At 51.7% G+C, this 19,648-nt stretch overlaps 1 protein-coding gene across 2 annotated transcripts in view; it reads right to left on the bottom strand.

Moving 5' to 3' along the window:
- TSPAN9 (tetraspanin 9) overlaps nucleotides 1–19,648 on the bottom strand; it is a 166,006-nt gene that overhangs the window by 95,487 nt on the left and 50,871 nt on the right. The window contains exon 1 of one of the 2 annotated variants that reach the window (XM_040978747.1): nucleotides 11,205–11,380. The exons of the other annotated variant lie outside the window; for it this stretch is intronic. The gene's annotated coding sequence lies outside the window, so the exon portion shown is untranslated. Of the gene's footprint in view, nucleotides 1–11,204; nucleotides 11,381–19,648 lie in introns of those variants that run through there. 2 annotated transcript variants of the gene reach the window in all.

Here is a 19,648-nt window from a genome sequence, read left to right as displayed (position 1 = left end):
GTTGTAGAAAACCCCCTAGGTTCCAGGGCCCTTAGTGTGTCCACCATGTGGACACCTGACTCCTGCTGTAATTCACCCCTGGACTCCAGGTCATGTCTTCCTCCAGAGAGGCCTGCAAGCCCAGCTGCCTTCACTCTCCCAGGACCTGGACCTGCAGAACTTCCCACAGGGCCCCCAGGATGGGCAAGGTTCAAGTGGGTCCACTGCTACAGGTCCAGCCCCGGTCCCAGCCCCCATCAAATCTTATCATCCCAGGCTCCTTGAAGAAATTCAACCAGCCCCAGCCCTTGTACCCCAGGTCTACAGCCTCATCTACGTCGTGGCAGCTCTCTAGCCCTGACCATTCCAGCATTACAGAGGAGCCCACGGGAGGCCATGCTCACAGGCCTGGACTTGGGGAGGGCTATGTGTGCCCCACATCTGCTCATTGTGGGCTTGAGGTCCCCACTTGCACCCTAGCCCGTGTCCACCTGCACACTGGGTGGACTCCACCCCTTGTCTCAGTGGAGCACCCACATGCCTAGCATCACCCTGACTGACCATGAAGAGATAAAGAAGGTACAGAAGCACAGCAGATGTCACCCCACAGTGAGGGACTCACAGCTTTTCCTGTTCAGAGCTAACCAACCCTGCACTACAGCTACCTAAAGTATGCCTGCACTGGCAGACACAAAGCAGGTTGAATCACTGCTCAAAATCTCACTGCTGGCGCTCAACTTCACCGTCATCAGAGAAGTCAAGAGTCTAATTGGGGTGCCACTGCACCCCCACCAGGATGGCTGAAACAAAAAAATAACAGAAAATACCAATTGCCAAGACCCCCATGGGCCACCCACCACTTCCATGCATTGCTACTGGGGAGTGTTAACTGGCCCAGTCACTCTGGAGAACTGGTGACACCTATAAAAGTGAGCTACACCCATATGCTCAGCAATCTCGAGCCCTGTTATCAAACAACAGAAATCGGTTTTGATGAAAAGGGTGTATCAGAATGCTCAGCACAGCATTAAGATAAGCCAAATCTGGAAACTATCCATCAACAGGAGAAAGACTCAATCAATTGTGGAGCAGCCACATGGTAGAATACTATTCAACAATACAAATTAATGAAGTATAAGCACTTTTGGTGACATAGATAGATCTTCAAAAAAAAAAAAAGAAAGAAAGAAAAAGAAAATTGAGAGCCCAGCACAGTGGCCTAGCAGCTAAAGTCCTCACCTTGCACATGCTGGGATTCCATATTGGCACCAGTTCATCCCCAGTGGCCCTGCTTCCCATCCAGCTCCCTTGTTGTAGCCTGGGAAAGCAGTCAAGGACAGATAGAAGCCTTGAGACCCTGCAACCGAATGAGAGACCCTCAGGGGGCTCCTGGCTTCAGCTCAGCTCTGGCCGTTGCGGCCACTTGGGAAGTGAATCAGCAGATGGAAGATTTTCTTCCCTGTCTCTCCTCCTCTCTGTATATCTGACTTTGCAATAAAAATGAATAAATAAATCTTTAAAATTTTTGAGAAAAGCAAGCCAAATATACAAGGGCACATAGCACATTCCATAGGATTCTGCTTCTGTGAGGCTCACACACTAGCCTATGCTCCCAGCAGTCAGAAGCAGTGGGGGGAAGGGAGAAGGAGAGGACTTCTGAGGGGCCAGTCACGTCCTGCTGCTGGCCGTGGCTCCCATGAGCGTGTCCACTTTCTAAACGGCTGCTGCCTGCTAAGGTATGACACACATCAACACAAAGTTAGAGCGAGTTCCCATTTTCATCCATCAATGCACCCCTGAAACCCTTTCACCTGTAAAGACAAAACAGTTTTGTAAAAATAAGCCTGGTCAGACTTGGTGGAGAGTCGTGAACAGCAGGTTAAGTCGCCCATGTCCCGCAAGGGAGTGTCTGGGTTCCATTCCCGGCTAGGGTTCCTGACTCCATTTCTGGCCTATGCACACCTTGTAAGGTGGCAGGTGATGGCAGAAGTCATTGGTCCTCTGCCACCCACACAGCAGATGGGAGACCAAGGTTGAGTTCCTGGCTCCCAGACCATTCCTAGCCCTCGCATGCATCTGGGGGAAAGAAGCAGTGAATGGGAAGACAATTTCTCTCTCCCACCCCCACACTCCACCCCTCCCCTGGTGTGTGCCTCCGCTCTCTAGTTCTCTCTGCCACCCCAATTAAACAAAAATAAAGACATTGATCATTTGTGTGTTTGCGTTTTTTTTTTCTTCTAAAATGAAGAATCCGAGATCATGTCTAAGCAACCTTCCAGCTCCAGATAACATTTAATCCTATTCTTAGTAAAAACCTCATTAATAGATAATAAGAAATCTTTCCCAAATTAGTGAAAAGTGCAAAATATGGAACATTTGTTTGAAGAAGGACAGCATTAGTGGTTTCAAGAACTAAGCACATCACAAATTAAACTATAACTGTCTACTGAATCGAAGTTAATGAAAGAAAGTACAATATACCTTGGGCTGTCATGACTTAATATTGCTGCGGTATTATTGAAATCCTGTGTCTCACCCATGTTAAGAACTTATTCTAACCATTTTCATCAAGAATAGTCACCAGTGCCAAACTACTCCATCTGCTGTATTACAAGAAACCAAATTAGAGTGCAGGGGAAACACTGACTCAGGTGTCTGTCATTCCTACACTTCGGCCACCTCCGTCCCCAGCCTTGGTGGACTGCAGTGTCAGGCCCACCTCTCAGCCCTGGCTCCTGCCTGCCCCACTCCTACAGACTGACCTGCCCCTACCAAACCAGGTCTGTCTTCTGCCACAGCTGGCCAGCACACAGATTACTTGAGGGACGTAAGGCACCCCAGGATCACAGCAACACCCAGTAGGTGGCAGAGATGGGGGTGGTGGGGTGAAAGGTGGGCCAGACAGCACTGTCAATAAAAGTTCTGCACAGAGGTGATCTCACAGGCACCTAGCATACACACAGAGTGATGGATGTGGGCTCAGCCAAGACCCCGCCTTCCCGACTGTCAGCAGAATCCCGCTTTGCAGACAGTGCTTTGGGCCTGGACAGGGAGAAAGGGCTCCAAAACCCTCACCCTGCTGCGCGGTGGCCACAAAGCAACCGATCCACCAACGTGGTTAATGTTTCTGGACACAGGCGCGAACACACAGACCGCCAATTCTAGGAAGGTCCCTTTCTGGGGATCATGCTAGCATTTCTCCCCAGGGAACTGATCTTTGGGGGCGTTGATCAAAAAAGGGGCGAATGGGGGGATTCCCAGCCAACCGTCCTTCACAGTAGTAAGATGCCCACCCACCCTATCCACAGAGCGATGATAGGCCCAGGGGCTGCCTGCTTGACTTGAAAAAGAAATCCCAGAGCCCAGCATCTTCGCTGAGCTCCTAATGTACTTGAGGCCTGAGGACCTTCATCCCAGCAAGAAGAATGAGCAGCTGAATTTGGGCTCCCTTCCCCCCAGCGTCAGACTGCCCCTCCTCCAGGCCCTGCCACCTGTCTCAGGACCAAATAAGGATCAGAGAGAGGCATTTCCTGAGCTCTGCAGGCTCTGCTCACTGACCCCAGAGGTTAATCCTACTCTCTGAGGCCAGCCCAGCCCACAAGACCTTGAGCCTCTCTCTCCCCCAGCCAAGGGAGCCAGAATCCTCGAATTTCAGAGCCAGGAGGGTCCTGGGCAGCCAGGAAGTTCAAGGCTCCGAAATGTCTAGGGATTATGCAGAGGTCCTCAAAGCAGAAACAGAAAGGCTGGGACTCAGCGCAGGCCCCAGGGCTGTTTCTAGATCTACACCAAAGCCCACTGGATGCCTTCAATGCCCTCTTGGCCCCATCAGGGTGGCAACCAGGAGTGCTGTACTGAGAAGGCATGGCAGGAAGGGGCTGGGTTCAGAGACAAGAGTGCTGGGACAACTGGCACCAGTCCACCCAGCAGAACAAAGGTGGCAAGAGCATCTATCCACAGGCCACTATAAAGCCATCAACCATCCCAAAAGCCACCATCCAGAAATCTCGGAGCACCACTCTCCAAGGGCAGGCCTAACCCAGTGCAAGGACCAGGAAGAACAGGAGAAGAGAAGCTGATGCTATGGCACAGCTAAACTACCACCTGCAATGCCAGCAACCTATATCAAAAACACTGGTAGGAGTCCCAGTGGCTCTGCTTCTGATCCAGCTCCCTGCTAATGTACCTGGGAAAGCAGCAAACATGACCCAAGCACTTGGGCCCCTCCTGGCTTCAGCCTAGTTCAGTTCTGGTCTTTGCAGCCATTGAGGAGTAAAGCAGTATAAGATTCTCTCTCTCTCTCTCTCTCTCTCCTTCCTTTCCTCCCTCCTTCCTCCCCACAGTTGGAAGACTACCTCTCAAATAAGATAAATATTTGTGGCCAGCACCATGGCATAACAAGTTAGGCTTCTGCCTATAGTGCCAGTTTCCCATATAGGCACCAGTTCAAGTCCTAGCTGCTCCACTTTCAACCTAGCTTTCTGTTAATGGCCTGGAAAAGCAACAGAGGGTGGCCTAAGGGCTTGGGCCCCTACCACCACGTGCAAGATCCAGATGAAGCTCCTGGCTTCTGGCTTTGTGCCAACTGGCTTCAACCATTGCAGTAATTTAGGGAGTGAACCAATGAATGGAAGAGATTCTCTTTCTCTCTCTCTCCATGGTAACTCTGCCTTTCAATTTAAAAAACTGAACCTTTAAAATAAATATTTTTTAAATTTTTTTAAATGAAAACAGAAATGGAGGTTAAGCCTACAGGTTGGGATTCCAGCTAAAATGTTCACACTCCATAGTGAAATACCTGGACTCAAATTATGGTTCCACTCACCCCCAATTTCAGCTTTCTGCTCATGTGTGGCAGCAGGTGGCAGCTCAGGTAGCTGAGTCTCTGCTACCCATGTGGGAGACCCAGGCCAAATTCTGGGCTCTTAGCCATCGCCAAGTCCTGAGTGCATTTGGGGGAATAAACCTAGAGAATGGAACCTTTGCATCTTTACCTTTTAAATAAAAGGCAGGAGAAAAAGCAATGACTGTTTTGAAAAGAAGAGAATGTCATATTCAATTAGGGGTCTGACGGAGGAGAGATTTAATCTGGTCCTGGAACTGTTGGCAGTTTCAGAGAACAGAAATGGGGTGAAAGAAGCAGCTCAAGTTAAAGGGAGCAAAGCATTCATTCACTTTCCACACATTCAATAACCGCTGCTGACGGTGTCAGGCAGGAGCAAGTGAGGGTCACTTGGCCATGACCAAAACACACAGGTAGAGGAAGGCTCTGGGACCGGGAACCCATGGTGGGAATGAGGGAGGAAGGCCAGGGTCCCGGGGAGACCTTGGCAAAAACAACCAGTACCCACTGTCCTTCCCCTCCTGGCCATGGCAGCCCAGTAGGCTGCCCTGTGCTTGGCTCTCACAGTGGGAAGGGGCTAGGAGCCGTGGTCCAGGCAGAGAGGGTGCCCTGAAACCCAGGGCCTGGGCAAGCATCACTGTCTCACTAAAACGCCTCTTAAACCCTCTCCAGGGGAACCATCACATGAGCTCTGCGGAGAAAGTGCTGAGGAGAAAAAAAAATCGGACAGAGGAGCTGGAAAGCTGAGTGTGCCTTCTGCTTTCCTTCCCAGCCCCTTCATCTTCTGTCTGACATCACAGGTGGCTCCCCAGCGCATTCACGCACTCTGGGGCCCACAGCACCTCTCAAGTGTCTCCATTGGGGAGCCAAGGACCCTCACGCTAAACAAGAGCTGCCCCCGCTGTGATGGAAGCCCATATTCTTCTGCTCTGACCTTCACCATCACCCGGATCAATTATTCAGTGTCCAGCTGTACACAGTACCATTCAGGGCACTGTGAGGAGCGAATTAAACACAGGATTATAAAATCCCAATACAGAAGACTCACTGGCAAGCTGGGCTGCAGCTCCCATCAGTTCACATGAGATGGGGTTGGGGGCCAGAACTGACCAGGCAGCTGCACCCACTGGTATGTGCATTGGCTGGTGCAGGTGGCAGACCAAACCTGACCCTGCATGGCTGGCACACACTAGAGTCAATCTGAGGTCATCCCAGATGAGGCTTCTTAGGGGACTCCCCAACTAGATCACTGGACTCAAATCCCGGCCACTGGGAAAATAACAAGATATATGGTCCAACCTTGGAACGCATATATCAGGACTGGGCCTCCCCAGCTGCCTACATCTATGCAGTGGACAGCATACCCAGATGCAGAGGGGACATGACAACCAGCTCATCTAGGTCAGTAGAGGACATCAAATGCCTCATCAGAGGATGGAAAACAGAACAGGTTGGACAACTCTCCTGGCCATGTTTTGCAGCAAGTGTCGGAGTCTATGGATGTACACTGAGGGAGACTCACTCAGCCAACAGACCTTGGAAAGATTTTTTTCAACCCTGGTGCAATGAAGCCAACAATGTCTCAGAACTATCAATACGACTCAAGCAACATCCTCAGAACATTGTTCCCCACATCACGGTCTCTAAGGTGTCATCCAATGACTTCCCCGTCCCTGGGTGCTGCTATAGTGACAGCAAAGAGCAGCTCCTTCCCTCTCCTCCCCTGTGATCACAGAAAGAGATAAAAAAAAAAAAAAAACCCTGAAGCATTTGTCCCACCCTCCTTCCTCCATACCTCGACTCTCCCCACCCTGCCTGATTTGGAGGCCCACATGGGCCTGCAACACCTTCAACTATATAAACAATATTAAAAAGAAGAATGCCCAACAGAGGCTGGGGAGCCACTGCAGGAGTACGGGGAGAGGTCGCTACACACCTGTATCCCTAGCCAGGCCCAGAACAGGAGCTTCCTGGGCAATATCAGCTACCTCAACAGTAATCTGCATCGCCTCATGCAAAAACAAAACAGAAAACAAAAAACAAAGTGGGCTCCTGCCCTATACCACTCATAAAAATTAACTTCCAATGGACCGCAAGCCTAAATATAAGAACAAAACCATACAACACTTCAGGAGTTGCTGTTGTAGTGCAGGTTCAAGACCCTTCTTGCAATACCAGCATCCCTTATCGGAGTACAGGTTCAAGTCCCAGCTACTCTGCTTCAAATCCGGCTCCCTGCTGGTGGCCTGGGAAAGCAGTCGAGGATGGCCCAAAGCCTTGCGACAGCTGCATCTGCGTGGGAGACCCAGAGGGGGCTCAGGGCTCCTAGCTTTGGATTGGCTCAGCTTCAGCAATTGCAGCCACTTGGGGAGTGAATCAACGGATGGAAGACCTCTGTCTCTCCTCTCTGTATAGCTGACTTTCAAAAATTAATAAATCTTGGCCCCGGGGCATTGGCCTAGTAGCTAAAGTCCTAACCTTGAATGTACAGGGATCCCATATAGGTGCCAGTTCTAATCCCAGCAGCTCCACTTCCCGTCCAGCTCCCTGCTGGTGGTGTGAGAAAGCAGTCAAGGATGGCCCAAAGCCTTGGGACCCTGCACCCATGTGGGAGACCCTCAAGAGGCTCTAGGCTCCTGGCTTCGGATCAGCGCAGCTTCAGTCATTGCAGTCACTTGGGAAGTGAATCATCAGACAAAAGATCTTCTTCTCTGTCTTTCCTCCTCACTGTATATCTGATTTTGCAATAAAAATACATAAATATTTTTAAAAAGATTGAGAAACCCATGAAGAAGATTGGAAAATATAAGCAGATCATATACACATTAAATGACTTAAGATCAGAACATACAAAGAATTTTTACAAGTCAGCAACAAAAAGACAAGTACTCAACTTTAAGGCAAGGATAGACTGAGGATATAAACAGTCAATCCTCTAAAGAAAATGTACAGTAGGCTGGACTTGTGGCACAGCAGGTTAAGTATCCCATATGAACACCAACATGTGTCCTCGGCTGCTTTACTTCCCATACAGCTCCCCTTCTAATGCGCCTCCAACAGCAGCAGAAGTGGGCCCAATGCTCGGGTCCCTGCACCTGCATGGGAGAGCTGGCTGCAGTTCTAGGCTCCTGAGCTCGGCATGGCCCAGCCCCAACCAACATGGTCACTTAGGGAGTAAAGCAGAGGGTGTAAGATCTTCTCCCTCTGTCAGTAACTCTGCCCTTCAGATAAATAAAAGAATTTTTTAAAAGGAAATACACAATGTCACTCATCAGAGGAATGCAAACCAAGCTGCAATGTGACTGCACTTACCATACACTGGGCTGGCTTCAGAAAGACAGATGACAATAATGTAGACATGGGAAGAAAACCCCGCTCTGCGGCTGGCGGGAACATTAAATGGTAAAGTTCGCTTGGAAAACCATCTGATGCTGCCTCCAAAAATCAAACATAGGATTGCCACATCACCCAACAAGTCTACAGGCAGGTAAGGACTTAAGACAAATGCTAAAGGGCCTGGCAGCATGGCCTAGTGGCTAAAGTCCTCGCCTTGAACGCACTGGGATCCCATATGGGCACCGGTTCTAATCCCGGCAGCTCCACTTCCCATCCAGCTCCCTGCCTGTGGCCCGGGAAAGCAGTCAAGGATGGCCCGATGCTTTGGGACTCTGCACCCATGTGGGAGACCTGGAGGAAGTTCCTGGCTCCTGGCTCCAGATTGGCACAGCACCGGCCTTTGCACTTTCTTGGAGAGTGAATCATCGGATAGAAAATCTTCCCCCTCTCTCTCCTCTCTGTATATCTGACTCTGTGATAAAAATAAATAAATCTTTAAAAAAGAGAGAGAGAGAGAAATGCTAAAATGTCCAAACACACACACAAACAAAAAACCTCTGTGTTCTGCACAGCTCAATGACAGCCAAGACATCCTGCAACCAGCCCAGTGTCCATTGTGGAGTAAGCACGGAACACACGGTGCTGGTCCATAGGAAGAGAAGATGACACAACAGCTTTTACAGCGTGTGACCACCTGTCAAACAGGCCCAGGACCACTCACTTTGCAGGGACAGAGCACCCTGGTGTCCCAGGGTCAGGGGTGAGAGAAGGGTTGGGCAGATGAAAAGAGAGGTAACAAAACGTGCAAAACTCAGAAGGTGATGAGGGTCACCCAACTCTGAAGCACCGAGCGGTGTGATAAGGAGGTGGATCCACCTGGCAAGGATGCTGTGACCCAGCGCCACACACCGGGAGGCTCCAACAGCAGCCCTCAAGTTCCCATGATTCCAGAGGCTGCAAGCCCAAGTTCAAGGTGTCAACAAGGTCGGTTTCAGCCATGCTCTCTGTCCTTGGCTTGCAAGCAGCCATCGTTTCTCCAGCCTCCACGTAGTCTCCTCTTGGGCGTTTGAGAGTCTATACTGACATCCCCTTCTGACCCAGACCTCATCACCTAGTACATACATGAATTGTATCTCAATAGAATGCCTTTGCTTAAGGCAGCCTGTTGTCCAGCTGAGCAACTGAGGTCTAGAGAACGGGGACTATCTCCCCTTCTCACAATCGGCTGGAGCAAAGCGGAAGGAAGCCAGGACTGGTACTTCAAGTCCAGAGCTCTTTCTACCAAACCTGCAGGCTCACAGCCCCACAATGATGGGAAACATTAAGAGAACTTAGAGCTGCAGAAGAAAAACTGCCAAGGAACTTAGATCATGTGCAATTAAAGTGTGAAGACGCTTTACATCGGGGGTGAGGTAGGGGTGTGCTCAAACTGCCCAGTCATCAGGAAGGCCTGCAGGAGACCTGCACAGGGCAAGGCAGAGGGTCCCAGGGACAAGTTCAGCATTCACTGCACGCATTTCCCTGCCAGGTAAAAGGGACACACTCCCTAGCAAGATGCAATCAGCTCCCAAGCTGGCACTTGAACAAACCCTTGAAGAATGGGCTTAATTCCACCAGGATGAGGTCCTTTCCAAGCACATGGAGTCATATGACCAAGGGCAGAGCATTTCCAGGTCTGTTCAGGAAACAGCAAGTTGGATGGGGACAACACGAACATATGTTTTCTGCAGGGGCCAGCAGGGAACAACAGAGTAAAGCAGGCTTGAGGTCGGATTCTGCAGAGTCTTCCATGCTGTGCTTAGAAGCCTGGCCTGGGCACGTGCCATGGGAGCCACTGAAGGTTCTGGAGCAGGAGTATGATCTGACTCAACCCACAGGCAGCTGCAGCTGGGACGCCTTTGTAGGAGGGGCTAACAAAAAGAGCACCAGCAGTGTGGGAAGCCCTATGTTCCCTGGGGTGGCCAGATCTCTCTCTCTGCAACTGAGCCAGGGAAGGCAAGAAGGAAAATGTATGTGCAGGAAGTGCGGAGCCTCCAACTTGTGGCAGCCACGTGGTGACAGGCGCCAGCAGTCCATCATCCTCCCCGTGCCTCTTTCTTAGGAGATAAAGGGAGGGCTGGGGCAGGGGAGATGGACACAACGGAGTTGCTCAGGGAACAAAAGCCCTGGTAGGTTTTCCTTCACAGTTTTTATCAGGGTGTGCAGATCCATTAGTATCCCCCTAATCATAGGCAAGGCAGGGACCTGGGACCCATCCATAACGTTCCACTCAGCCTCCACCTGCCCACACTCTGCCAGAGTCTGCCGCCATTTTGGGGAGGGAAGGCCAGGGTCCAGGGCCTCACAGAGAATGGAAGGACATGGCCCTAAGAGGCTGTGGACCTGAGTTCAAGGTCTGACGGTTTCCCGTGAGACCTTGATCGAAGCCCATGCTGCTCTGGGTCTCCAGGTCTCAGTCTGTGTTCACAACAGAGCAGCTATTGTTGATTACCCTGGTCCCCACTGGGCCAGGCACAATTTTACAGCCTTGTTTTCATTTTTAAGAAATTTACTTATTTATTTGATAGAGGGAAAGACAAGGATAGAGACAAGCGAGATCTTCCATCTGCAGGTTCACTCCCCATATGGTCACAACAGCCAGGGCAGGTAGAAGCCAGGAGCCAGGTCTCCCACATGGGTGGAGGTGTCCAAGCACTTGGACCATCTTCGGCTGCCTTCCCAGGAGCATCAGCAGGGAGCTGGGATTAGGAGTGCAGCAGCTGGGACCTGACCTGGGGCTGCGATAGGAGACTCTGGTACTCCAGGCAGGAGCTCAACAATGCCAGCTCTGTTCTAAGGTTTTCTCATTTACACAACACCCCAAAAGGGAATTATCATTTGTTCGACTTTACATAAAGAGAAACTGGGGTCCAGAGAGCCAAGAGATTAGTCAAGGTTAAGGGCTCTGCATACACACAGATCCACTTTGCCTTAAACACTATGTAGTTAAATGACCCAGCACTTACCTGAACAAAGTGGAAATAAAGAAATTAGCTCTGTTGCCCCTCACCTTCAGGCTGTAAGGCACAGCATGAAGCTTCAAATTTAGTACTTCAAGGGGTTTGAGCCTGTAAATTCTGCATCTACTCAGGGTCAGAATGTGGCGGCACTGTAGTGCAGCAAGTTAAGCCTCCACTGGTGATGTCAGGTGAGTCCTGGTTTGAGTTCCAGCTGCTTCATTTCCAGCTCCCAGCTAATGCACCTGGGAAAGCAGTGACAGATGACTCAAGGACCAGAGCCCTTGCCAGCCATGTGAACGACCCTAATGATGGAGTTCTTGGCTTCCGGTTTTAGCCTGGCCCAGCCCTGGTCATTGTGGCCACTTGGGGTGTGAATCAGCAGATGGAAGATATTTTTCTTTGCCTTTCAAATATATAGATTTTTATTTTTAAAAATATGGTAGTCCAGAAGCAAGTTAGACTGCACTGCAGTGGGGTCCAGCTCAAGCCCATCTCCTACCCTGATCCTGGTCAACTCCTCCACCCACCATCGAGCTTGCCCTAGGTGCAGGGATCCCACTCAAGAGTTAGAACCACAGCCTAAGTCTCACCAGAATCCCCTACTCCAAGAGCCCTTCCTGAGGAGGGTGGACATTTCCATGAACTCCTCGCTCCCCACCTTCAGGGACTCCCCACCGGCTAGGCCCCACTTTCCCTGACCACTTTCCTTGACTGCTCAACACAGGCAATCCTGGACGCTGGCTCATCCACCCTTCCCAGCCTTGCCTCCCACTTCCCCTGCCTTGCAGCGTCCTCCAGGGCCCTGGCAGATAGGTGTGGACACTGCTGGGGAGGATGCCAACCTGTTATTAATGGAGGAAAATTAGACCTGACACTGTCAGTGATCTGACACCTCCCAGCTAAGAAAAGCTTTGTGTCCTAATAAATAATAAATAACACAGGGTGATTTCCCCGGCAAGTCATACTTGCTGAGTGTCACCTGGGTGGGGTGTGAAGCCAAGGGCCAGCTCCTTCCTGAGGCATCCAGAGCATTTCAGAGGGCCTTCCTTCATCCTCCCACAGCCCTCAAGAGGAGGGGGCCCTGCCAGTGCTGCCTCGCCCACGCCCATGGTACTACATGCTAAGTGCCCAATGGGCACAATTTTCTTACTGCATAGCCAAGCAAGTGGAGGAATCAAAAAACACTTGATACCCACCACGCTCCCCAGTCCCAACTCCAGGCTTCTCACAGCTAACCCCAAGGCCCAGCTCCCACCACAGGGAAAGAAGAGGAAGAAGCGGCATCTTGCTCCGAGACAGATCCAGACACCCCTGTCTGCTCGCCGTGACAGCAACACTGCATGGAGGACACCCTGTGATGTCTCAATTCTTTCTAATGGCTCTACAGGAGCAGCCTCCGTGAGATGATGCTCCAGCAGCTTCACAGACAATCAGATGGCACTGTCTGGGCATTCCCAGGGCAGCCTGTCTGTGTCTCACTGGTGTCACTGAGATGGACGGTGTTATGCTGCGTATGATAATTCTATTAACTGTTATGGCCCGTTGACCTTTGAGAAATTCCAACTGTCTTCATCAAGGTTGCAGAGGACTGAAGAAGAAACCAGAAAAGGAGCCCACCATGACCACCATTGCACAGTCCACTGATTACCACAAAGGGAAGAGGCGGGTAGCTAATGATCCCATTGCAGGTTCAGGGCACCGCACTCCGGTGCTTAGACTTCAGAGTCCAGAGGCCTGTAAGACAGCAGCCACAGGGCTGAGCCAGGTATTTATTTAAAGCCAAAGCCATGTCTTCCACATATAATTCAGCATAAGCTAATCTTCTGCAAAAATCTTACACTTCTGTGTTGGGTCTTCTGCTATGAAACAATAAAAACTAGGCAAGGTGGGGCAAACAACCTGGCCCAGTCAGGCTCATGTGTAGTTGGGGCAACACCCAGATGGACCCAAAAAGCTGTAATATGTCCAGGTGGGAGTTGCCCAGTCTTCAGCCATCACAGATTCCAGCAGCCTGGCCCACGGCACTCACGTGAGGGCATCCTTGTGTAACATCCACTGAATGCCACTCAAGGAAGCGGGTAAGGGTACACCGGGGGGGGGGGGTCCTGCTCATCTAGGGCTATACACTCCTGGGTGTCCACGTGGGACCTACTCTCGCTGCTTTCAACGGGCTAGATGGGGGCATACATGCATACACACATGCCACCTAGGAATTACTGGATGAGTGACACACACATCAGACACCTAGGCATGATGCCAGCAGGTTGCCAAGCCCACACCACCATGAAAATGTGGCCTCCAAACTTCCCAAGCAGGCTGGTGCAGGAGCCTGGAGCTCAATCCGGGCCTCCCATATGGGACCCAACAACTTGACTCGCCATCCGCTGTCTTCCAGGGTGCACGTGAGAAGGAAGCAGAGACACTGGGACTGCAACCAGACCCTCCAGCATGGGACGTGGGCCTCCCCAGCAGCGTCGTCATCCCGTGCCAAACACCACCCCATGTCTGGCTCTTGAACTGTCCAAAGGAAACAGAACAAAAAGGATAGACACACAGAAAGACACACACACATACACACACAAAATACTAACATATTAAGGCAATTTCCTGTATTATGATTTAGGCCAATTATAACTACGAACAAACTAAATGTTCAACCACGGGAAAACTGACAAACATTCAGTGATTCTTGTGTAAACATTGGAAAGTCTAATTGTGATGATTATGTAGCTTGGGGTAGAATATTAAATAAGGCAAAGAGAATGTGAAGTTCCATCTACATTAAAACCACAGTTGTGTGAGAATTATGTTTGCAAGTAAATTCAGACCAAAGACATCATGGAAAATGCAAAGTTGATTTGTGGTGATGGCAGGTCTGTGAGGCATTGTTTTCCCTCTGCTCCTTTGATTTATATTCTTATTACATGACATTATTTATATCATACGTGCTTGTTTTAAATGCGCACCTTGAAATCAACTGGCACAACCCAACAACAGGTGATGAGGAGAGGGCTGGCTGGGAAATGCTACCTTGACTCAGAACACCTTGTGAGGGTCCCTCAGGGGTCCAGTGCAAGGTAACTTGGCCTGTAGACTTAGAGGGGGTATTCAAAGCACCCCCAACACATGCACACTGGCATCATAAAAGGAAGCTCAGCCTCCCTCACTGGGTACGGGTGTGGCCCAGGGGCCTGCACCCATCATGTATATGGGGACCCGCTGCTGTTCCAGCACCTGTGCAGTGGTGTAGGGGTCTTGCTTTCTGATGCAGCATGAGGAAACAAAATGACTCTGGCCACAACCTCTGCCTACCCCAAGACCACCCTTCACTCACTCTTATCAATATTTGCTCCACCATGTCCATCGCTGGGAATCTATGGGCTGTTTCTTACCCAGAGAGGGAAGGCTTTCCCCAAGAGGGATGCCTTACCCCAGCCCACAGGACCAACCCTCATGGCAGAGCACAGTGGACAGGGAGGAGCTGAGTGTCCTCAGTGCAGCAAACAGAAGACTGGACTATGCATTGGCCTCCCCAGTGCCAGGCAGCGAGGGCTGTGCTGTGGCTGCTGTGACCGAGAGCTGGAGCCTTGGAAAGCACAGAATGATGACAGAGAGAGATGTCCTAGGCTGCAACTTCCAAGTACACCAGACTCCCCAGGGAGAGATTTCCAGCTCTGAATTCCCCAGAGAAAGGAGAGCAGTGGAAGGAAAAACCTCCCTGGGGAGCTGTCTGAGCCAAGCAGCTGAATCGCAAGGAAATTCACTTACCCTACACCAGTTGGGCTTTTCACTTTTCAATCCCGAAGATGGGAGGGGGTGGGAGAAACGGAAGGAGAGAGGAATTTCATTGATTGCTGTCCCATTCTGTTTGGTCTCCGGGTTGGCAGAGAAGTCCCACTGTGGCAGCAGGCAAGAGTGGGAGGAGAACAGCATAGCAGGTCAAGTCACAAAACCACCCAGGAACGCGTGCAGTCCGGGAGCCTGCCCAGCTGGCAGCACCTGCCTTGGGGTGGGGTTGGGGTGGGGGGAGTTTGAAGGAGGCCAAGAGGGCCCAAGTGTGCAGGTCCCTCCTCCCCCAAAAAGCAATCCTCACCAAGGAGATATTTCCAGGCCCATTTTCCTGTGAGAAAAGAATGGGAGGAATGCATCCCGGCCATTACCCAAATCCACCCCACGCGGGGCATGGAGCCTGATTGCACTGGGTGGGTGTGGGGAGCGATCCACTGCCTGGAATCAGAAAAGCCACTTAAGAACTTCAAACTGGCAGCCAGAAACCAGCAACATAGGTGATGCAATCTGCCGGCCTCCTCTGAAGCCAAAAGCACACACACAGAGACACACGCTTGTGTACATGTGCGTGCACACACACGCACACGTTTCACGAGCATGTGACAGTACACCCCTCATGGAAAGATGGCCAGAAACACTCCTGGATTTTTATAGCTCTCTGGGGATCTGATCTCCAGGAAGTGCTAGCAATTGCAATGCGATTGTGTCCCTGGCTAGAGAAGCTGGCTGGAGACTGGGGACTGCGCAGGGGAGGAAGAACTTCATTGGGAAAAAATGTTGACAGGGTTGAATGTGAGCGGAAGGACAAAAGGCTCGGCTGAAGAAGCCTCGCTGAAGAATCGAGCATGCTTAGTGCTTCAGCCATGTGCACGGAGCAGGGCAGGGAGTATCGAGTTAAAAGGCACAGGGAAGGTGAGGGTGGGGGGAAATGGATGCCCCAAGGCAGACCTAGCATGGGGTGAGGAAGGGGTGGCTGACAAATGCGCCTGCTCCTGCAGTGCTCAGAACCTGGCAGGCTGACGTCAGCTCTTTGGTGGGAGCTGGCTCAGGCAGCCCCAATCGGGAAGAGGGTTCAGAAAGTCGAAGCCCACACACATACAAACACACAGTCCTCATCAGAGAAAAGGGTGGAGGAGAGAAAACAGCATTCACTAAGTACCAGCACACACCTGGCCCAGGTGAGAATCAGCAGATAAGCCAGGACTGCACAGAAAAAAGAAAGTGTAAATGGAAGAGATGTGACCTTGGGCTCCTGGCCGAAACCAAGCCTGTCGGCACCCCTGGGGGCCAAAGACACCACACTCCATGTGAGGTTCCAGGATGCAGGCTTTCCAAAGGGAATCCCATCTGTCCTAGATGCCTGCAAAAACAGACAGCAAACCAAAGCACCACTGCCTGGGGCCCCTACCTTCCAGCTCTCTCTGTCCTTAGCTGGAAAGCTCTGAGCAGCAAGTAAGGGGTGTCTGAGGTCTGGCTAAGGTCCCTTGTCAGTTCACACACCAGGTATTCACTCCATGCTAGCTGGCTGCATCCATGCAACAGAGATGGGCAAATGCTCCTGCAAGGTGCACAGGCTGCTGAAAAAAGAGCACCTGTGTACACTTGTCCCCTGGCAGCCTTCTCCGCCATGGGACAAGCATCGGGCCTCCTCATCCACACTACTGCAGGAAAATGGCCTGGACAGCTTGGTAAAACACAGATCTCTAGGCCTAATGTCAGAGCTCCAGATTCAGGGGACCCAGGAGTCTGAATTAACGAAGAGCTCCCCAGATGTCTCCACTCAAAGCCTGGTCTGGAAGGGTGTGTGGGGCTCGGTCAGTCAGTGCTGCGATGAGATGAAGCTGGAACCCAGAACACAACAAGAGAGCCCCTTATTACAGCAGCTTTGCGCACTGTGGCGGTGCTACCTGTTAAATGATGACAAGTGGCAGTGCTGCTCTCCCTCTGCAGCCTGGCAAAACGATCCCCAGCCAAGAAAGAGTTCTGGCTCCCTATTCCCACCTCTCCCTCGAGCTCCTGAAGAAAGCAAAGCAACCAGGGCCTTCGAGGACTCTGTGGGACCTCAGCAGAAAGTGACAATAAGGCCAGGTACACACATCAGGATGCAGATGTCCAGCTGGGCCCCATTCCATCTGCCACACAGACCCCCACAAAACACACTGTCCTCTCCCAGAGCACATAGCCCATGTCTGACTGCCCCCAGACTGGAACCAGCACAGGAGAAAGACACCCCAGTCCCTCTCCTCATCCTGGATGTAGCTGAAGGGCCAGTCAACGACTCATTCATAAAAACTACATCAAGGTTAAGACATAGGAGCATCACATAATTCAGAACTCAAACTAAAAATATATTTTAAAAAAAGACATAGGAGTAGAACTGGATGGGAATCATGGCAAAACTTCCTGACTCTTTTAAATGACAGAAGGAGGACCAGGACACGAATGCTAAGGGGCTGAAAGCTGAGCTGCCCATACCTCACAATCTACCCAGGAGCTAGAGTGGGGGACAGACAGCACCCACAGAGTCCTTTCCTCAGCAACTGGGGATACCTCCACCTCGTCACACACACCCAAGGGGCCCCTGCTTTCCCCACCCCTCCTCCCAGCCAACCTTGGATGAGATTGATGGAGCTGGGACAGCTGCAGCAGCAGGGAGGAGGGGGGAGGACAACAGCTGGACAGAAGGAGGCCCTTCCCCCGCCTGGGCAGAGGCCCAGGCAGAGCAGAGAGGAAGGAGAACGGCTCAAGTCTCCCCTGCACTGTCTCTTGGGTGAGGAACGTAAACGCTCAGCTTCCCTCAGGCTCCCTGTCCCTCCTGAACCTCTTCGGGCACGCAGGTGTCTCCGGATTCCATCAAGGGCAGGACCACTCTTCAGTGGGCTCACAGACTGGCAGCCTTGGACCAGCAACCCACTACATGCCGCCTCACACATCCCACAGCCCTCCACACAGGACCGGGGGCCCCAGCCACAGCAACCACTTGGCCATGGGCACTGCACGAAGCAGCCCAAGGATCCTATCCTCAGCCCAGCATGGCAGAAGGCAAAGCGGGGCTCTGGCAGTGTGGATGCCAGCCTGAGGGTGGGCAGGCACAGCTGCATCGCACATGCAGCTGTGACTCCGGTCAGACTTGGGACCAAATCTGGGACCCCACTGAAACACTGTGCAGCTTCATGCTGCATGTTCCTGACTTATCTGCACAATGAGGTGGATAATATCCCTGGCCCGGTTTTTGGAAGCAGGGCTTGTGTCTCACATATGCTGGCTAATCAAGCTGCTCTCTGAGGCTCCTCTGGCTCCCTTATAATCCATTCAGTCCTAAATCCAACACGTCTGCCCTTCGCATCTTCTCTCTAAAGGGAGCTTGCTGTTCAAAATGCCTTTACCGGAGCTGCTGTGTCTCCCAGACAAATGAGGCCCTTGGGCCTGTCCTCCTCCCCCTCACCTACCAGACCTGACACTCAATTCCCAAACATGCCCAGTTCAAGGGTGAGCCTTGATCTGCCAGGCTGTGCCTCGACATCTCCACACACCGTTCGGGTGGCTCAGCAATCTGCTAAGAACAGATCACTCTCTGGTAAGATGTTTCATGACAACAGCCACCCCAGCACAGGGCAGCACTGCTAATGAAAACCTTTCGTCTCCAACAGCACCAGGAGCTGGCACGCTGGCATAGCACATGAAGACACCACCTGGGATGCCAGTATCCTATACAGCACTGGTTCAAGCCCTAGCTGCTCCACTTTGACCCAGTTCCCTGCAGATATTCCTGGGAAAGCAGCAGGTGGTCCAAGTGCTTGGGCCCCCACACCCATGTGAGAGACCGTGGTGAAGTTCCAGGCTCCTGGCTTCAGCCTGGCCTATCTATGGCCTTTGCAGCTATTCAGGGGAGTGAACCGGCAGATCAAAGACTTCTTTCTCTCTGGCAACCCCTTTAGAATGTAGCCATTTAAATGGAGATGCTCATGAAAACTAAATGAAATGTGAAACCCAGTTCTTGGCGCCCCTAAGCCACACTTGGCCTGCTTAATAGCTCCAGGTCACAGACAACTGCCCTGGGCAGCACCCTGGAGGACATGCCCGACCCTACAGCACCGGGTTGGCACATGCTCTCTCTTTAGGGGGCACAACAGGCCCTAGGTGGCAATGAAACCCAGGGGTGGGCAGGGACAACCCTGGACATCAAGGAAGCACTGCCCTTGCTCCGGGAAGACCCCAGCAGAGTCTGGACTTCAGCAGCACACCACCCCCACCCCTCCATGAGGGTGTCCCTGGCCCCAACCCGCAGAAGGACACAGCAGGCAGCTGTCACCCAGGCTTCATTCCTGAGATGCATGGGATGCTCATCATTCTCACAGGCCCCTTCTAGCACCTCCCAGGGCAGGGAGCACTGCCACCTTCTTGCTGCCCATCAGCCCTCCACCTCCACCTTGCATTTCAGGCTATAGCAGGACCTGCACAGGGCCAGGCCTCCCTGCTTCTATCCCAGCCTCAAAAACAGCTAGGAGCTGATGTTGTTACGCTGGCAGCTTATACCTACCCCTGCAGCACTGGCACACCACAGGGGTGCCAGTTTGTATCCTGGCTGCTCCACTCGCAATCCAGCTCCCTACTAATGGCCTGGGAAAGCAGCAGAAGATGGCCATGTACTTGAGTCCCTACCACCTACACCAGAGACCCCAAAGAAGCTCCTGGCTCTGATTTT

Source organism: Ochotona curzoniae, unplaced genomic scaffold, assembly GCF_017591425.1.
Source record: "Ochotona curzoniae isolate NIBS_2020 unplaced genomic scaffold, NIBS_Ocur_1.0 contig_2927, whole genome shotgun sequence".
Classification (NCBI taxonomy): Eukaryota; Metazoa; Chordata; class Mammalia; order Lagomorpha; family Ochotonidae; genus Ochotona; species Ochotona curzoniae.
This window is presented reverse-complemented; position numbering and strand designations above follow the sequence as displayed.